General features: G+C 38.5%; 1 protein-coding gene across 1 annotated transcript in view; it reads left to right on the top strand.

Moving 5' to 3' along the window:
* LOC146003097 (uncharacterized) overlaps positions 1-16,738 on the top strand; it is a 28,921-nt gene that overhangs the window by 1,307 nt on the left and 10,876 nt on the right. The gene's annotated exons all lie outside the window — the stretch shown is intronic.

Below are 16,738 nucleotides of genomic sequence, written 5' to 3'. Positions count from 1 at the left end.
TATTTGAATTACAAAATATTGTAAATACATCTCATTAAACAAGTTGAAGCTGCGATTAGTATGTGACCACGATATGCTCAACAGGTACTAACTAATAACGACATTAGCATACCTTCAGTTTATTGGTTATATATTTTATAGCGAATATGAGGGTTATATATCATAATTAAACGAATAATTTATATTCAAATTCATATTTCTGTTGGAAAGGCATACTTAAAGAAAAACCTTCATCAATGAATCTTCACATAAACGCAAGTAAATGTGGTATATTTTAACAAATCTGACCATAATTGCATATTTAAAATTACTTTAGTTTTCATATGAAGTGCATATTTTACAGACATTTTAACAATTGTTACTACTTTTGGCTAAATATACGATTTTCTAGATATGAAACACTTCAAGTAGCTTTCTTCTTAAAACCCCTACCCACAACTATGTTTTATGTCATCAAGGTCACTCGCTTACCCATTCCTCGTAAGGAGATTTGAATATGTCTGGTCGGATGATAGTTGCCTCTCTTTTAAGTCCACCTTGTGCTTAGACAGGCTAATCGTGATTTAACTAACAGTTTAAAGTGCAAACGAAACGACTATGCAATGTACTGGAACTCCACCGGGATCGAATCCGGAACTCGCGCTACCACTGCGCCACCGGGGAGACCCCTGGATGATAGAACTTGTTCATGGTCGTTTCTGTTATTTATTTGCATGATTTTTCTTGCGTTCGAGAATGACTAAACAAAATGTTCTCTGAGAGGAAATTAAGTATTTGCTAGAATCTAACTAAGCCACAATACAATGAATAAACAAGTCAAAAGAGAGGGGGATGCAATAATATTTTGTAACAAGTGCAATTGATTTACTTTTAAGCATACATTTTGGGCCTCCCTGATGACGTAGTGGTAAAGTCGTCGCCTTGTAAAGAAGGGTTCCCGGGTTCGATAACGGTTTCGATAGTGGTTTGGATTCCACTTTAAACTGTAGGTCCAGTGCCGATTACCCTTATTTGGGCATAAAGTGGACGTAAAACACACACTGAATCAATTAATGATACATTTTACATGTAATATTTACAATAAAGGTTTATTTCCAAAACTTTCCTTATCTCTTGAGAGATGGATGTCCAATTTTCCTGTATCTTCTGCTGATTACAATGGTAAAGTAGTTTTCCCTCTTATACATGTTAAAATGAGACAATAGTACTTGTAATATAAAGGATCTTTCTCAACCAAAGCGATTTTCTGACAACAGTGTGAACATAAGTGTTAAACTGACTAAATTGGAAAAACTGTTTCTTGCAGACTATGTATAACATAAATTATTGCAAGTAGTTTTGATGTAAGATTTTCAGTGAAAATTTCATAACTTACATTTCGTTTCTCGTTTGTTTCGCAGTTTTGCGTTTTGCTTCACACGTTGCAGTAAAGCAGAGAATTCGTAATACCTTTGTGTATGTTAAAAGTATTTACTTTTCTCCACGGCACTTTTGTATATATACATGAAATTTGAAAACAAACGTATTCTTTGGTTTCGGAATATGCGAAGTTAATCAATTATTTTATCGCCGTTTTACCTACGAAATATAGCTATTTCTATTTTTTTTATTTTTTTACGATTGTTGTCAATTTGTTGACTCCCATTATGCACTAGAACATGGTATTTCTTTCAATCTGAAAAAATATATATCTAGAAGTTTATGAGAAATCATAAGATATCGAATGGTTTGATTATTGACACGAAGGTGCAAATGGATGGACCAATCGTTAATACTGAGTAGAATTAATTTGATAATTTATGTATCTTTCGGTTCACATAATTACATACGAGGGACGTTCATTAAAGATTTCCCATGAACCAGATCCCATGGACGGAGATAAACGAAAATTGGTACAGACATTAGTCCTTCTCTACATAGGAACCACAAATGGCCACACAGTTTTCCCATCGCTTTATGTACCCATGGAGACCTTGTTTGTATAAATCTGCAGGTTGCTCCAGAAGCCATGGCTTGACCTCAGAAATCAACGTCTCATCGTCGTGGAAGTGCGTTCCCTTCAGAAATGACTTCATGGTTGGGAAGGCCGAACGTCTGACGGTGCGAGGTCTGGAGAGTATGGGGGATAAGGAAGGATTTCATTTCCACAGGACCGTGCCTTGTCTGGGCAACATGAGAGTTGTGAACTGGAGCGTTGTCTTGCAGGATGCGGACGCCTTTGGTCAACATGCCACTCCTCTTGGTTTTGATGGCCTTCCGCAATTTCTGCAGCAGTGAAGCATAGTACGTCCTGGTATTTGTGGTACCCATCGCCAGGAAATCCATCATAACTACTCCATGCTGGTCCCAAAAAACCATGAGCATCACTTTGCCCGTCGAGGGTTGGACACGGGCCTTCTTTGGTGGTGGTGAGTCAGGATGCTTCCATTGCTTTGACTGGGCCTTGGTCTCTGGGTCATAGTGATGGACCCACGTTTAACCCTGGGTGATTACTCTGCCAAAAATTCCTCCTGGTTTTCCTGACACATGGTCAAATTAGCCTGGGAGCACGTGACTCGTTCCTGCATTTGGAAAGGTGTGAGTAGCCGAGGAACCCATCGGGCAGACACCTTCCGCATGTGCACATGGTCATATATGATTTTTTCCACAGACCCCACATTGATCTTGACATCTTCAGCTAGTTGGCGAACGGTTATGCGGCGGTCCTCCAAGATGGCGGCTTTCACTTGCCCAATGGTGTCTTCGTCATTGGCTGACTGGGGTCGCCCGAGGATGGGGGCTGTTTCTACTGAAGTCCGACCACACTTGAACTGACGATGCCAGTGCTTCACTACGTCATACGATGGGGCATCCTCTCCATAGGTCAGTTTCATCTCACCAAAAGTTTCCTTTGGTGCGCGGCCTCTCAAGTAAAGAAACTTGATGACTGCTTAATATTCCACTGGATCCATCACTACACCTTGTCTCAATTTAGTACTTGTAAGACAATAACTAAGAGGAGTTCAGAATTGCAAATTACCTCATGACCTACGCACATATGTATCATTACACACGTAAAAATTCAGTATTCTACATTAACTAGAACTAGGTAAGGGAAAATCTTTAATGAACGACCCTCGTATTTGGAGCTTTATTTACTTCTAAGATATAAAAACTTAGATGTATAACGATTGTTGACTAACTCCCTCAGATATACATACATTCGTACCTAATTTGTGTTTCCACCTTAGTAGTCTCAGAGTTTCAAGTATCAACTGATTTCAATTCGTATCGAGAGGACGGACTTAGCATCTGATTAAAAATTCACAGTTCATTCAACACGCTAAATTTCATATTTATAGCATTAACAATTTCAGTGATACCGCAACATTAAAAATGTATCGATTGATCTTCATGTGCAAACGGATGGGGAATGATAATGTATGTTTTGTGAAATTAGCATTGGTTAGATCTTTGAATTCTAAAATGTCGGCGTCCGTGGTGGTTATCACAGCGCACTAGGACGCCAGGCATCTTTGGTTCGAATCCCAGCCTGGTCATGAGTGTTCTTTGTGAGTATTTCTTCATCAATTTCATCACATGATCACTCATCCTCATCTTCTCGATTAGCCAAAAGTGGCAGAAAACGAAATAAAATAAACCAAATCAATCAATCAATCAACAGAACTTCTAAAACTTTCAGGTCTTCACATTTGCTTATTTTTCTAGATATTTACAGCCCACTGACCGACTGTTGTCTCTCATGACCAGATCTACTAAAAATTATGGATATTCCAGGTTGGTCTCCAATTAAAAATAATTAGTAGATCTACATAAATCGAGTTATATTTTTTCGAGTATGCCTTGTATTTTTTTATTGTCGTGAGGTCAAAAAAGATTCTTCTTTAAATTTTAAAAAAACGATTGAAATGCTTTGAAATTCTATTAATAATAGATCATGAGGAAATTTTAATACTGTGCAGAAATATTTTAAATACAATTTTTCATTTGCAGATCTTTAAAATTGGTCAAAGAAACGTTCAATTTTGTGAAATAACTCTTTCTTAGTATTGGGTACTGGATAGTCATAAAAATCAGGGGTGTCTACATGCGGGGATTATGGTGCAGGGTGCGCCATGAAAAATTTGGGGGGTGGTTTCCTTTCAAATAATATAAAATTCAATATTTTTATATTTTTCCAAAATATATGTAAAAATTTTGCACTTTAAATGCACCATATTTAATACATTAGATGAAGAAAAGAAAGTGCTTAAGGGTATTATCGAAAGGCGGGGGAGACATATGCAACTCTTACATTTTAGGCCTTAATTGACACGTGGGTTCTGAGGGGATTCTGAATTAAACGTTGGGAGCCACAGTATCCAACTCTAGGTCTTTGATTATGGCGGGTAATTTAGTTAGAGGCGGATTGAGCATTAAATTGAGAGGTGTATCCAATTCTTGTGTATTACTATTGTCTTAAACTGTTGCGGATATTCTGGTGTGGAGACTTAGAATTAATGTTTTGGAGGAGACAATATCCACTCTTCAATATCAACAGTAAGTCTAAAATTGTCACGGAAATTTTGGTGGCAGAATCGAGTATTAAATTTAAAGGGGGAGATATGGCTCTTGATAAAGTGTTAAATCTTAGATTGTCAAGGAATTTCTGTAGTGGAGAGAGAGTTCGAACAAAAAATACATTTTGCAGACTGTATTTAGCAATATGGTATCCACACGTTTTCGACCCCGGAAAAGTTTAAACATCTCGGGATCCTAAGAAAGTATTGACATCCCGTTAAATTAATAACTTATTCTTGAAAGCCTGCAAATAAATTGATGTAAATAATTTCTTGCTCGCTTCGCTCGCAGTGCTATGTTGCGAGAATGCGTGTTTGGCGCCTTACGGAGGTGAATGTGTACTATAACTTGACAAGTTTAAAAACAAGACGCTGCAATCCATTGTTTGCGCACCTCACATCAGATTTCCCCACTCCATTGTCTGCGGCGACGTTCATTCGCAGTGTTGCAAACTAGAGGGAGCTGAATCCTCTGAGAATTTTCAACGAAATTTGAATGTGAAAGGCATGAATTAGTATCCCGTCACCTACGCTACCTATTGATTGCGCTAAATTCTAAATACATTTTGATATTTTCCCTTTAAACCTTAAATGAATTAAGTTATATTAGGAATATTTCTTACCAGCATAACAAATGTATGAAATAAAACGATAGAAAAATGAAAAATATATAAACGATAGAACTGAGCTCACCTTGTAAATGTTTTCCAGTTCTCCTTAATCAGTGTCACTCTCCCACTCATCCGAGTCTGTGTCTACCGATGAATCTGTGTCCGTGTCTGAATCGGCTTCACTAAGTCTAATTATCAGTTCATCTACACGCTCGTCCATAAGTCCATCTCTTTCAAAGTAAGAACCTTGCAGCCAAGAGTAAAGAGCATGAACATTTCAATGCTTTAGAAAAGAACACAGGCAAGCGTGTTATCAGATTGCCTTCTCGTGGTGATTGTTGTACGATAAACCACCACCCCACTCGGTTTAAAAAAAATAAAAAAATAAAATAAAATAAACACAAAAAAACTGGACACTGCTCGATGTCGCATTCAGAAAATGAAGTCATTCGCCCTGTAGTTTCTCTTCGTTATAAACCTTAACGCACGTGCGTAATACTACAGTTTACGATCGGCGCACCGCACGCATTTTCAAAGCTGGATTAAATAAAATGAACTACTGATATAATAGGAGTCTGCATGCACCGTCACGCTAAACAGTGAAAATTGCTTGTCATATTTGTTTTAGCTTAATTTTGCTGAGTTGGCACCACTGGTACTCTCAACGCCAGACCAGTGAGTAGAAGAGTGGTGGGGAGGATGACGTAATACGAAGTGCTTCGCAGCGATCTGCGCATATCGGGACTTAACTTGTCAGGCTATATAGCTGCATTACAAGACATAAGAGATATTCTCGATATTCATTAATAATATTAGTTCTTAAAATACAGCGTCAGTCGAAAGTCTGGACACCCTTTTACTTTGAAACCTGACATGGTGAAATTTGGTAATGGAAGATGGTAGTAGAGGGAAGGTCGCAACTTGTAGGGTACATGGTGACCATAGCCGCCATCTTGAAATGCGCCATCTTGGACGCGGGTTCGAAATTTTAAATGGGATCTGAGCGACCATTCCACGGGATCACGGCGACCAATCCACTTCCCTGGGAATTGTGCATCGAGCCATTCATGAACACCAACGCCATAGTGGGGAGAGGCCCCATCGTGTTGAAAATAAGAGGGAAAGTTGCCGTCGGGTTTCAGAATGGAAGGAAACACATGTTCCTGAAGGAGCGTCAGGTACTCTTGCGCCGTTAAGGCAGTGTCGATGAAAAATGGACCAATGATGCGGCTGTCCCATACGGCACACCACACCATCAGCTTTGCAGGACTATGTTCCTTACTCGGTGAAACCCAGTTTGGATTACTGTCACACCAGTACCGACAGTTATGCCGATTGACCTCCACATTCAAACAGAAATAGGTCTCGTCGCTGAACAGTATGACACGTGCAAACGAGGGATCCAATTCGTGTTGGTTTGTAGCCCATGTGCAAAACTCTACCCGTAGATCTGGGTCATCCTCGTATAGTTCTTGTTGCATGTTCAGCTTATAAGGATGCCAGCGATTAGTATCCAATATCCGGACAATGGAGGACTGGTTGATACCACTTTCCAGTGAGAGACGACGAGTACTTTTGGGGATAAGAAAAAAATTATGTTATTGGCCAAATATTTATTTAATTAAGCTACAAACAAATTATTGTTACTAGTACGTACAAATGTACAAAATGGGAGCTATTTGTCTAGAAGTTCCAAATTCAGTAAAGTTACCACGAGTTGTGGTTTGTAATACAAATGTCATTTTTTTCTGTGTATTCACTTCTATTTGACAATCTTGTTAGTCCGTGTTAACTATCGATATCAAAGTACAATATCCAAGAAGAAAAAACTACGACAGAGAGAAAAATATACTAACCTTTTGCAAATTTATCAAATTGTAGAAACTTAATCCTTAACTTGTTAGGTGAGGTCTCACAGACCGCTTGAGGTTCTGGAACTTTCAGATTACCGCCTTTCGTTCAAGCTAGTGTCGCCACCTTCTGTCTACCTTGCGCAATTGTGTCCTTGGCCCTCCTCGCAGCATCAGCTTCTCGCCAGCTTATCGCATGTAAGGAGTGAAGCTTTGTTTATTGCCAAGTGCGGTCTGCCTGACGTACCTCACAAGGAGCGTTATGACGAGTGACGCGCAGTCTTCTATTAGAAAATGAAAAACTAAAAATATTTTAGAACACTTTTTGCTTTCTGTAGTTAAATTGCACTTACTAGTTGCTAAATATATCGTAAAAGGTTATTCTTTGTATATGTTTGTGTATATTTTTGACAGTACGACAAGTGAAATAAATATTTAACATTTATAGTTTTTTTCTAGATGAATACACTAATAAATATAGTAGCTATATAACTTACGTTCTGGCACTAATTGCTGTCAAATCAGTCACTAGAGTGTCCGTCAAATCTCCTGCATATGGCGATAGCCAATAGCAGCGCACTGCAGCGGTGCCATGTCGAAATCTCACACGGAAAAGAGTGAAACTCCTTGTCACGGAGAGCACGGAACATTAGATAATATGACATATATTAAAGTTAATGGGAGAAAAGAACATACCTGATTATGCCAGAGAGAGGCTCCTCGTCACTCCAACAACTGCCGTCGTTGTCCTCATCGTCACTGACCGCAGTACTTTCGTCCTCTGTGTCGTCCTGTTTCTGTTTTACCCATGTCTCGTCAAGGTAAATGATTGGTCTCGATTCACCAGATACTAGAATTTTGTGCATTGCACGAAGGAATTTTACACTTGACGCAACAATGTCACTTCTCTCCATCAGCAATTTACGACCGTCGTTGGTTTTTCTGTACTTGAAGCCTAATTGTTTCAATATTCTCAATGTGGAAGTTGTAGATCCTTTGTAAGATATTTTGTCCCGTAAACAGTAAGTTATCTTTTTGGCAGTAGGAAATTCGCCACAATCGTAAACTTCAAAGACGGTTCTACGAACTACGTCTTTTTTAAAGTCATCTAAAAAAGTAAAAAAAAAAAAAAAAGTAAAGTGTTCCCCTGTGCATAGCACCACGCCATGAAGGCGTATAGGGGGTGTGGGGGTAACGCCCCATACTTTCTTGATCCGGTCGTGAGTGAGGGTGATGTGATCAGCATCACGCCCCTGACCGCCTTTACCCCCCAGGGTTTCCCCCAGGTACCCATGTTATTCGACGCTGGGTGGGCGCTGGGGCCGCTTTCACCGTTAGAAAAGTTCCCGGATTTGAACCGGCCGGGGATCGAACCCGGGACCTATAGCATGGTAGTCAGACGCGTTACCGACTGAGCCACCGCGGCCACCACTAAGTAAGTCATCTAAGTATGTCTATCTTTTCGGTACGTTAATGTGCTTTCTAGGTGATTGAAACATTGGAGCATGCCCCGATCCACATTGTTTTGCCCCCGAACATATCCGAGAAACGGTAGCTTGATTCACACCACACGCTTGAGCTGTTAGAGCCTGGCACTTCTTAAAGTCAATTTTACACACTTCTCTATTCTTCACTCGAACATTATTTTAAAAACAGGAACGAAAGTAGAGCAAAAAGGATACAATGCAAATACGTTTATAATAACATTGCTTCTACAGAGGGAACAGCAGAAGCTACAATCACGCTTGTTTTTCGTACATACTCGCAAATTCATTATCTTTCCATCTGTTGAACTACTGACACTTGAAATAATCTATTCATATCCGAGCGCCAGGTACACGATTTAGTAGCGAGGTGAGACAGGTTCTGAACTAGGCAACGCTGCACGTCTGTGATTCGCTGGTGCTGTTCAGCCGTTCAAGGCCATATGCAGGAGATTTGACGCACACTCTAATACCCATAATGCATTTTTTCTTCAATATCAGGAAGTTAAATTTGTAATGTATGTTGAGGCAGAGGTGAAAGAATTCAGAGCGGTCTGACAGACGTACAAACAACGGCAAAGATAATAGTAGACCGTACGGCGAAGTGGGTTAGAAACCCTGCGTGCTTCAGGGCATCTTTGATAAGGCACCTGAATTGTCTCGAGCTGAACCAGGAAGTGGGCGATCTTTAATCCTCAAGTCCATTCTCCAAAACGAATGCCAGAAGAGGTTTGTGTGTGGATTTGCTATGATGATAAGTGTATATGTTCTTCCTTTCTGTTTTCGTTATTTTACGTTGCTTTCCTGCCTCTGGAATTTGAATGACGAAGAGTGGATTTGATGAACTGAACACCAACCCTGTGGCAAATTGGTTAGCGTGACGTGCTTCAAAGTCGAATAGCTGAGTTTAGAACCTGGTCTTCATCCCACCTCCACCTATCACATATTTAATCTATATCATCGCAATTAACGGAGACTGGTAGAACAATGGCGTGAAATAACAAGAATCTAACCTTCGGTGTCGGCTTCTGAGCTTGAAGCATTGTTGTTTCGTCAATCAATAGAAACGACAGACCGTGAGAGTGAAATGAAATAATACTTATTTTCTAATGAATAGTAACAAGTGATGAGCGATAGGTATTCCTCGTATTTTCGCAAAAAACTAATTTCCAGTCTGTGGTGATAATGAACTCTAATTAGTGTCCGAAATATGTTTAAAATGAATTTATGTTATTCCATGCAGATGTAACCCATTACGGAGGACCTTCACGATGACGTAGTGATAACGTCAAGCTATGCAATCAAGGGACCCTGGGTTCCATACCCGATGGAGAGATATGAAGGCTTGGATCTCACTTTATACTGTAGGCCCAGTTCCGATTAACCTACCAGTGCATAAAATGGACTTGAAATAAAAACCCAAACTAATTAAGAACTTATTGTAAAATGCTGCCTATATCAAGAATGGTAACAACTAAAATGATTTCGAAGAGCAACAATACGCAAAGCGCCTCAAATCCCCACTGGCTTACAACATGATACTACTCGTCACATAATAATTTTTATTTTAGAGTTCAAACTCTGACGTTGCTGAAATTTGCAGCCTTGAAATTCATTGTTTCTCTCAATGATTAAGTGCTTTCTGTCCTTTGCATTGCTCTAGCTCACACATAGCTCTAGCTATTCGTGTGAGCTTAGATTAAATGAGATAGAAGCTTATCTTCATCCTTCACACAACTTCGCTATATGCTTGCTACAGGTTTTACATCTTAACAGATCTTCTATCGACATCGCTCATGAAATATATCTTATTATCAACTCTTAATTCACCTTTAAATTTTCACATATATTTTTATTTTTGTTATTTAGCGTCGCTTTTCTGCAACTTTTGGGCAATCGCGACGATGAAGATGAGTTAACATATGATAAATAGAACATTAAAAAATAACACCAATGACCAGGGCGGTATTCGAACCTGGGACCCCTGATGTAAAAGCGTCTAGTGGTACCACTCAGTAAATTTTCACATAGAAACTTACATATGTATTTCGTTTTAACTGCTGCACTTCTCTTATGCTGAATACTAACCCATCATTTGAGGTTTATCTCATGTTTATAGCTATTGCTTTGTAGTGAATTATACTTAATCCTATTAAGCCCTCGTGAATCTTATTCCGAAGAAAAACCTGTGTAGTGTTTGGTATTCATAATATATAATAAAGTCTGCTTTGGTTAGCATTTTCAGTGTATTTAATGAAAATTGCATTTTCATTTCGTGTTGAGGCACATTTTCGTCTCCCAGATTTTGAATTTAAAAAATGTAGGTCAAATATATATTAGTCATTGTGAATTCGAGTCAATTGAAACATTTTGCATTGTTGCGAGATTATCTATTAGGATAAAATTTGGACATAATGAATGTAAGTAGAGAAAATGCAACTTGTATATCAAAATTGCCATGTCCAAATGATCTCCGAAATTAGTGTTTAGCACGTTCCGGCCGAGTGGTTGGCACATCGCACTACAACGCCAGGGATTCCGGGTTCGAATCCTGGCATGGGCATGAAAGTTTGTGAGTGTAGATTCATCAATTTCATCATATCATCACTCATTCATCCTCATCTTAGCAAATTAGCCAAAAGTGGCACAAGAAGCGAAGTAAAATAAAGCAATTCAATAAATCAATTCAAGTATAGGCCATGATTGTATCTGGTATATGAACGAGATGTGTCCCTCCTCTCAAGCAATACATGGCTTATCCCCACCGAACGAAGCGCGGATTAATGTCACTTTCATTTATAAATTAATTGTCCGAAAGCAGGTATTACGCATGAACAGAACAAAAAATACTCCTGGGGAATAACAAATGTTATAAGCCAGTTCATGGCCGGGAGTTATTGACGGTCTTCCCCAACTGTCTTCTAGATTCCGGGTTCGAGTCCTGGTCTGGCAATTTCTTTTTTAAGTTTCCCTTCATTAATTTAATCTGATTATTATCAATCTTCATAGTTGCGATTAATTATAAAAGTAACATAAAAGCAAAGCAAAGTAAGATAAAATAAAAATATTTGTAAAATGACGACAATATCAGAACTACATTTGGAAAATAAAATTATAGCAGAAGATTCATCTTCAAACAGGCGTTTGGGGAACTGTGTAGACAGACAGCACGCTCCCGAGAGTTGCCAGTCCTTCGATACTGGAGATGTGCTTTTCAGGAAAGTTTGCTGAACGCTCCTCAAGCGCCTTATCAAGAATGCCTGTGTTCGCAGCATTGCCAACTTATTTTCCGTCGGGAAAATCTTTTTCTCCTATTTCATTTGCAGTTGGCTGTACCTCACAAAGTATGTTCCAGGTTTCTAATAATAGACAATGAAACAATTATCAGGAATAAAGATGCATTTGCTTTTTCATGTGCTGAGGAAGGAAAAAGACTGCCTGGAAAAAAGAAATGCAGTGCTATTGATAGTGTGTTGGTTAGCGTGTAGAGCTTTCATCAGCGAGTCCTGCGTTCGATCCCCACCATGGACAATTTTTTTTATTATTTTCTAACAGTGAACAAGTATATTATGTTGCTTTCTAGGCATTTTGACGAAAGGATACACATCAAATTTAATATTTTAATCTGTCCTTTCATTCTTCTAATAGGTTCTCTATCACAAGGGATATAGAGATTCTTTATCTTGGCGAAAGATATCTTCTCAGTGGTTCCGTAGCAACGATTCTCCAGTCCCTTCGGCCCACTTGTCTTATTTATTTACGTTCTTCATATCTACTCAAGAAATACCATGAATCTGACGAAAACACACAGAAATAGTTAGAAGAAGAAACACACCTCGCATCGAAGGTTCCAGGCTCGAGTTCTGTTTTTTTTGCGAGGGTTATTATTACTGTGTGTCTATTTATCCTCCTCGCCTAAAGAAAACATTCCTCACTATTCCCGTGATTAGCCTAGGGAGAGACCGAAGCTACTCAAATGACAATAGTACAGAAAATGCAAGACACACCTGGCTATGGCATGTTATAACTTGGGGATTAGCAATCTGAAAATATACGTTCGGTTTAGTCGACTACCTGCAAAAACGTTTCGTGTTGTCTCGTTTGGAGTGTTGGTTAGGGTACCTCACTAGTATGCGAGCAACCTGAGTTCGAGCCCAGCGCAAGGTATTTTTTTTCCAACCTTATTTATAAAAAGGAGGTTTCTTCAAAACGTTTTGAATTACACGCCACTTCGTATGTTGGTAATCTGAAAGCAGCAAAGATGAAAATTACTTGTTCCGAAGCGACGATGTATTTGTGTATATGTTGAAAAACATAGTTATCATTGAGATAGCTTCCTAGATGTCAGTGCTAATATGGCAGTAGCTACATTCTGTCAACACACCAACTTTCACTTTTCCCGTAAAATGATTACCTTTTCACGTTTCATAATCGTGAGTGCTGCCTAAAATAAATACTTTGATACTTGCGTTTGAATGTTCGAAATCAAAGTAATACGATTTGTTTTATTCCCAGCAAATGACAATTAAAACCATAAATAACGGTTTTTGCAATGTGATATTGATATCATAGATTGAAAGAATAAAAATGGAGAATTTAGCTTAAACCAACTTATAAATGATCATATTCTGATGTGAGGTGTAAGATGCATGATTAGACATCCTGAATGTTGCATTGAAAACTGCAGAGAACAATGACTGACTTATGACCAGTGAAAGGTTTTTCTATGCTTCAATGTGCTCTTAGTTATTATTATAAATAAACAAGGGAGAAGAATACAGGTTGGTTTGATGAAATAAATTTTAAACTTTAAGCTTTAATTAAAGAAACAAAACACTTTCACGATTTAAAATATGGCATTCAATTTCAGGCACATTAATTTTCAAAATTAATAATATTTGGATAACCGGCAAATCCAATCTTGACGTTGAGCCCATAAAGCACTTGATAATCACAAAAATAAAATTATACTTGAGCATGCACTTAATTTTGTATCTTCATTGTGGAAGTAATGTGTTGCAAAGAGCAGTATATGTTTTAGAGTGTGTTTATAATCTCGTGCGTACTGCATGAGAATACTGAAGTCATTTTTGGTTTCCTAATGAAATATAAATTATACATTGTAATCTTTAAAAAGGAAAGACTTTATTTCTTTGCAGCTGTTCATGATAGAATTTCAATTTCAAAACAAGTTACCAAATTAACAAATATTTCTCTTACATACGATTGTGGTATGTGCTCGTATGCTTTATACAGGGTGAGGAAGGAAGCAGATATAAAAGGTAGAAAATTACTGTTCTTGGGTAGCCTGTCCTGCTTTTGTCAGAAAACCTGATCAGCATACTGAACAAAGCCATCACATGAAATACGACTTCAATAATAAGAACCATTTCTGTGGCCAAATACCTCCAAAAAAGGTAATAAAATTATCAGTGTGAGGAAATGGAGTAATAATTGCCTCCTATCTTACATTATACTCTGTATGCCTAATGTGGTTTGCCTGTTCTTAAAAAGTAAGCTGAAGACAAACCTCTGTCGGTTGTAACGTGTGTATATGTTTTGTTCCAATTTACAAATCACATGAAATACCTTTGCTCGCTTCAATGTGCTGCAAAGGTCATGTTCGACTGATAAGCAGATACCACGTGACTCCGCGGCCAACCGTCAGCACCACGGAGAACCTACTGTACCCTTTGAGGTTCCTTCGCATCCCTGATAAAGCGTATGCTCCGTGTAGTCCTAGCACGTTTTGCATAATTCGGTAACTAGCAGTGAATTTGGACTCTGGATATTTTTTGAAGTCAGAGAAAAGTAATAATGTGCAAAAAAAACAAACATTTTTTTTGTATGTTTCGATTGTGTGCTCAAATGTTGCAGTAAACATAACTCCTTGAACACACAACAACAATTACATTAGCCAGTCATTTCCTAGAAAAAAGAGCTTCAAAGATTAGAAACTTAGCAAGCGTTACTCACGAGACAAATATATTGTCCGACTGTCAGAAGGCCCTGTGGTGTGGTGATAGCGTGTTAGTTTGGCAGGAATGTAAACAAAATGCATTTGTAGCAGAACCTTCATCAGTTTGTCTAATGCTGAGGATATCCCAATTGAACACATTCTGGATGTGGTTATGAGTTTTTTCGGTCCACTTTATCCACAGATACGCTAATCAGGACTGGACATGCAATTTAAAGTGGGATTCTAATCACTACGTGCCACCACCAGGTATCGAGCATTGAGCCCATTAAATACAATGCGACGGACGTTATCAATACGCCATGGGGGGAAATAAAAATTCTGGGTATGGTATTATATCCCATAAAACCTACAGAAACAGTAGCAGCTTGCGGATGTCACGATGAGTGAATTCCGAGGATATCGAACACAGTATTGGGAGATGTTCCCCGCCTTATATCACTGCGATAATAAGACTTGAAACCATTGTCCCTCGCTTGGTAGAGAAGCAATTCGGCTTCTTCCCTCTATTACTGTGAACAAATACTTGCATTTTGTGATGAGACTGCAGCACAAATGATGTTCACAAGAGCATCCTCACCTGCGTTGTACACAGCAGACCGGTGCTTCTTCCACGTCTCACCTCTAAGGAAAATAATTGTTTGGCTGTTGTTTTCATTAGCTAGCAAGTGTTATTCCTTGCCGGCGCTGAAATAACATTTCTACTTGTCATGATGTAGAATCTTCTGAGGGTTCTGCCCTTGATCGTAGGAATGCTACTGTAGCCAGCAGAAAAAATCTAGCCCTTCTATCTGTTTTCAGAGTGAAATCTACACAAGAGATTGTAATGTTCTTGTGTGTTTCATTGTTACGCAATGGGACACAATGTAGGATAGATCCACCATCCAAAATACACTATCTTGTACACTGAACTTTCTCCATTCGCAACTTGTTGGTGTATTTGAGTATTGCATGACCTAACTGAGATTTGTCGGCTCTCCTCAACATACTTTGTCATTCAAATAATGCACGAGGATACGCACGAAGTTCGTAAGGTATGACATCTTACAGTGGAATCGCCAGTAGCAGAAGTCGTCATTCTCTGAAGGACTGCTGCATATACTTGTATATCGAATCCGATAGGGCACACATCAGCAGGAACAAGACCTAGGGTTTTTTTTCACTTTGTCAACCTTTTGGCACAATATTTGAATACCTCTTTCTCAATAACATTGAAGACGATGTCCTTACTGATGTAATGCAATTCATCAAAATTAACTCCTAGATCCACTGTGACAGCTGTACTAGTGTTGCAGAAACTTGAGTTAAAATGGAATGGGGATATGGATACCAGTCGTTCGACTGTTTTTTAATATTATTACTGTCTCTGTTTGTTTACTTCCTCGCATTTCATTGTGTTGTTCACTACTCTTGAACAAAACTCCGGTGTATTATTGAATTGCTAAGTTGTAAGTGGAACACGAGTGTATGAAAAACAGCCACGTGTCCTTCATGCTATTACGAGGTCTGATCCGAGTCCAACCCAAGGTCCAGGATTCGATACCTGGTAGAGGGACATAGTGGTTCGGATCTCACTTTAAACTATAGGTCCAGCCCCAATTAACCTTTCTGTACATAAAGTGGACATAAAACAAAAAAAATAATAATCTGAGTCGGGTCCATAATCTGTCACATCATTTTGTCACAAATTTACCTCCCAGGAACATTTTCAGCATGGTTGGATTTTCAAACGACAAGCAATGTTTTCTGCAAGTACAAGTGTAGGGGCTGTAGGTAATTGTGATGTCTGGCTGCTACAATGATGGAGAGAATCTTAAGCATAGCTTGCTACTGCAAATCGTGCACGAGCCGTTTTTATCAGATTTTGTCAAGTTACATTCAATGCTGGTCATTCGTGGTGATCATATTTTAACTACCTCTTGTCCATTGTCCTATTTTCTCTCCCAAATTACACATAATTTAGATATTCCCATTCTTAAAAGGCAAAATATAATTAGACACAACAAGAAAACACAAATTATAAGTGATAATACATATAATATTAAAAATTATTTACAAATAAACATAAAATCTTAGAAAATTCACAATAGCCAGTCCACCAATTTGAAATCCGTTTTTTAGGGTTTTCCGTGGTCCGATTTTGGATATGTTATTAAGCAATGATTCCTGGACTAGAAATTGAACAAAAAGCTTCTAAAACAATTTTCCCCAGGTTTGATGGAAAATTTCTATAGATTGCCTGGACTAATATACCAAT

The sequence above is a fragment of the Lepisma saccharinum genome, chromosome 19, assembly GCF_977018435.1.
Source record: "Lepisma saccharinum chromosome 19, izLepSacc3.1, whole genome shotgun sequence".
Classification (NCBI taxonomy): domain Eukaryota; kingdom Metazoa; phylum Arthropoda; class Insecta; order Zygentoma; family Lepismatidae; genus Lepisma; species Lepisma saccharinum.
Note: the sequence above shows the minus strand (reverse complement) of the source record. Positions and strands in the feature narration are given on the sequence as shown.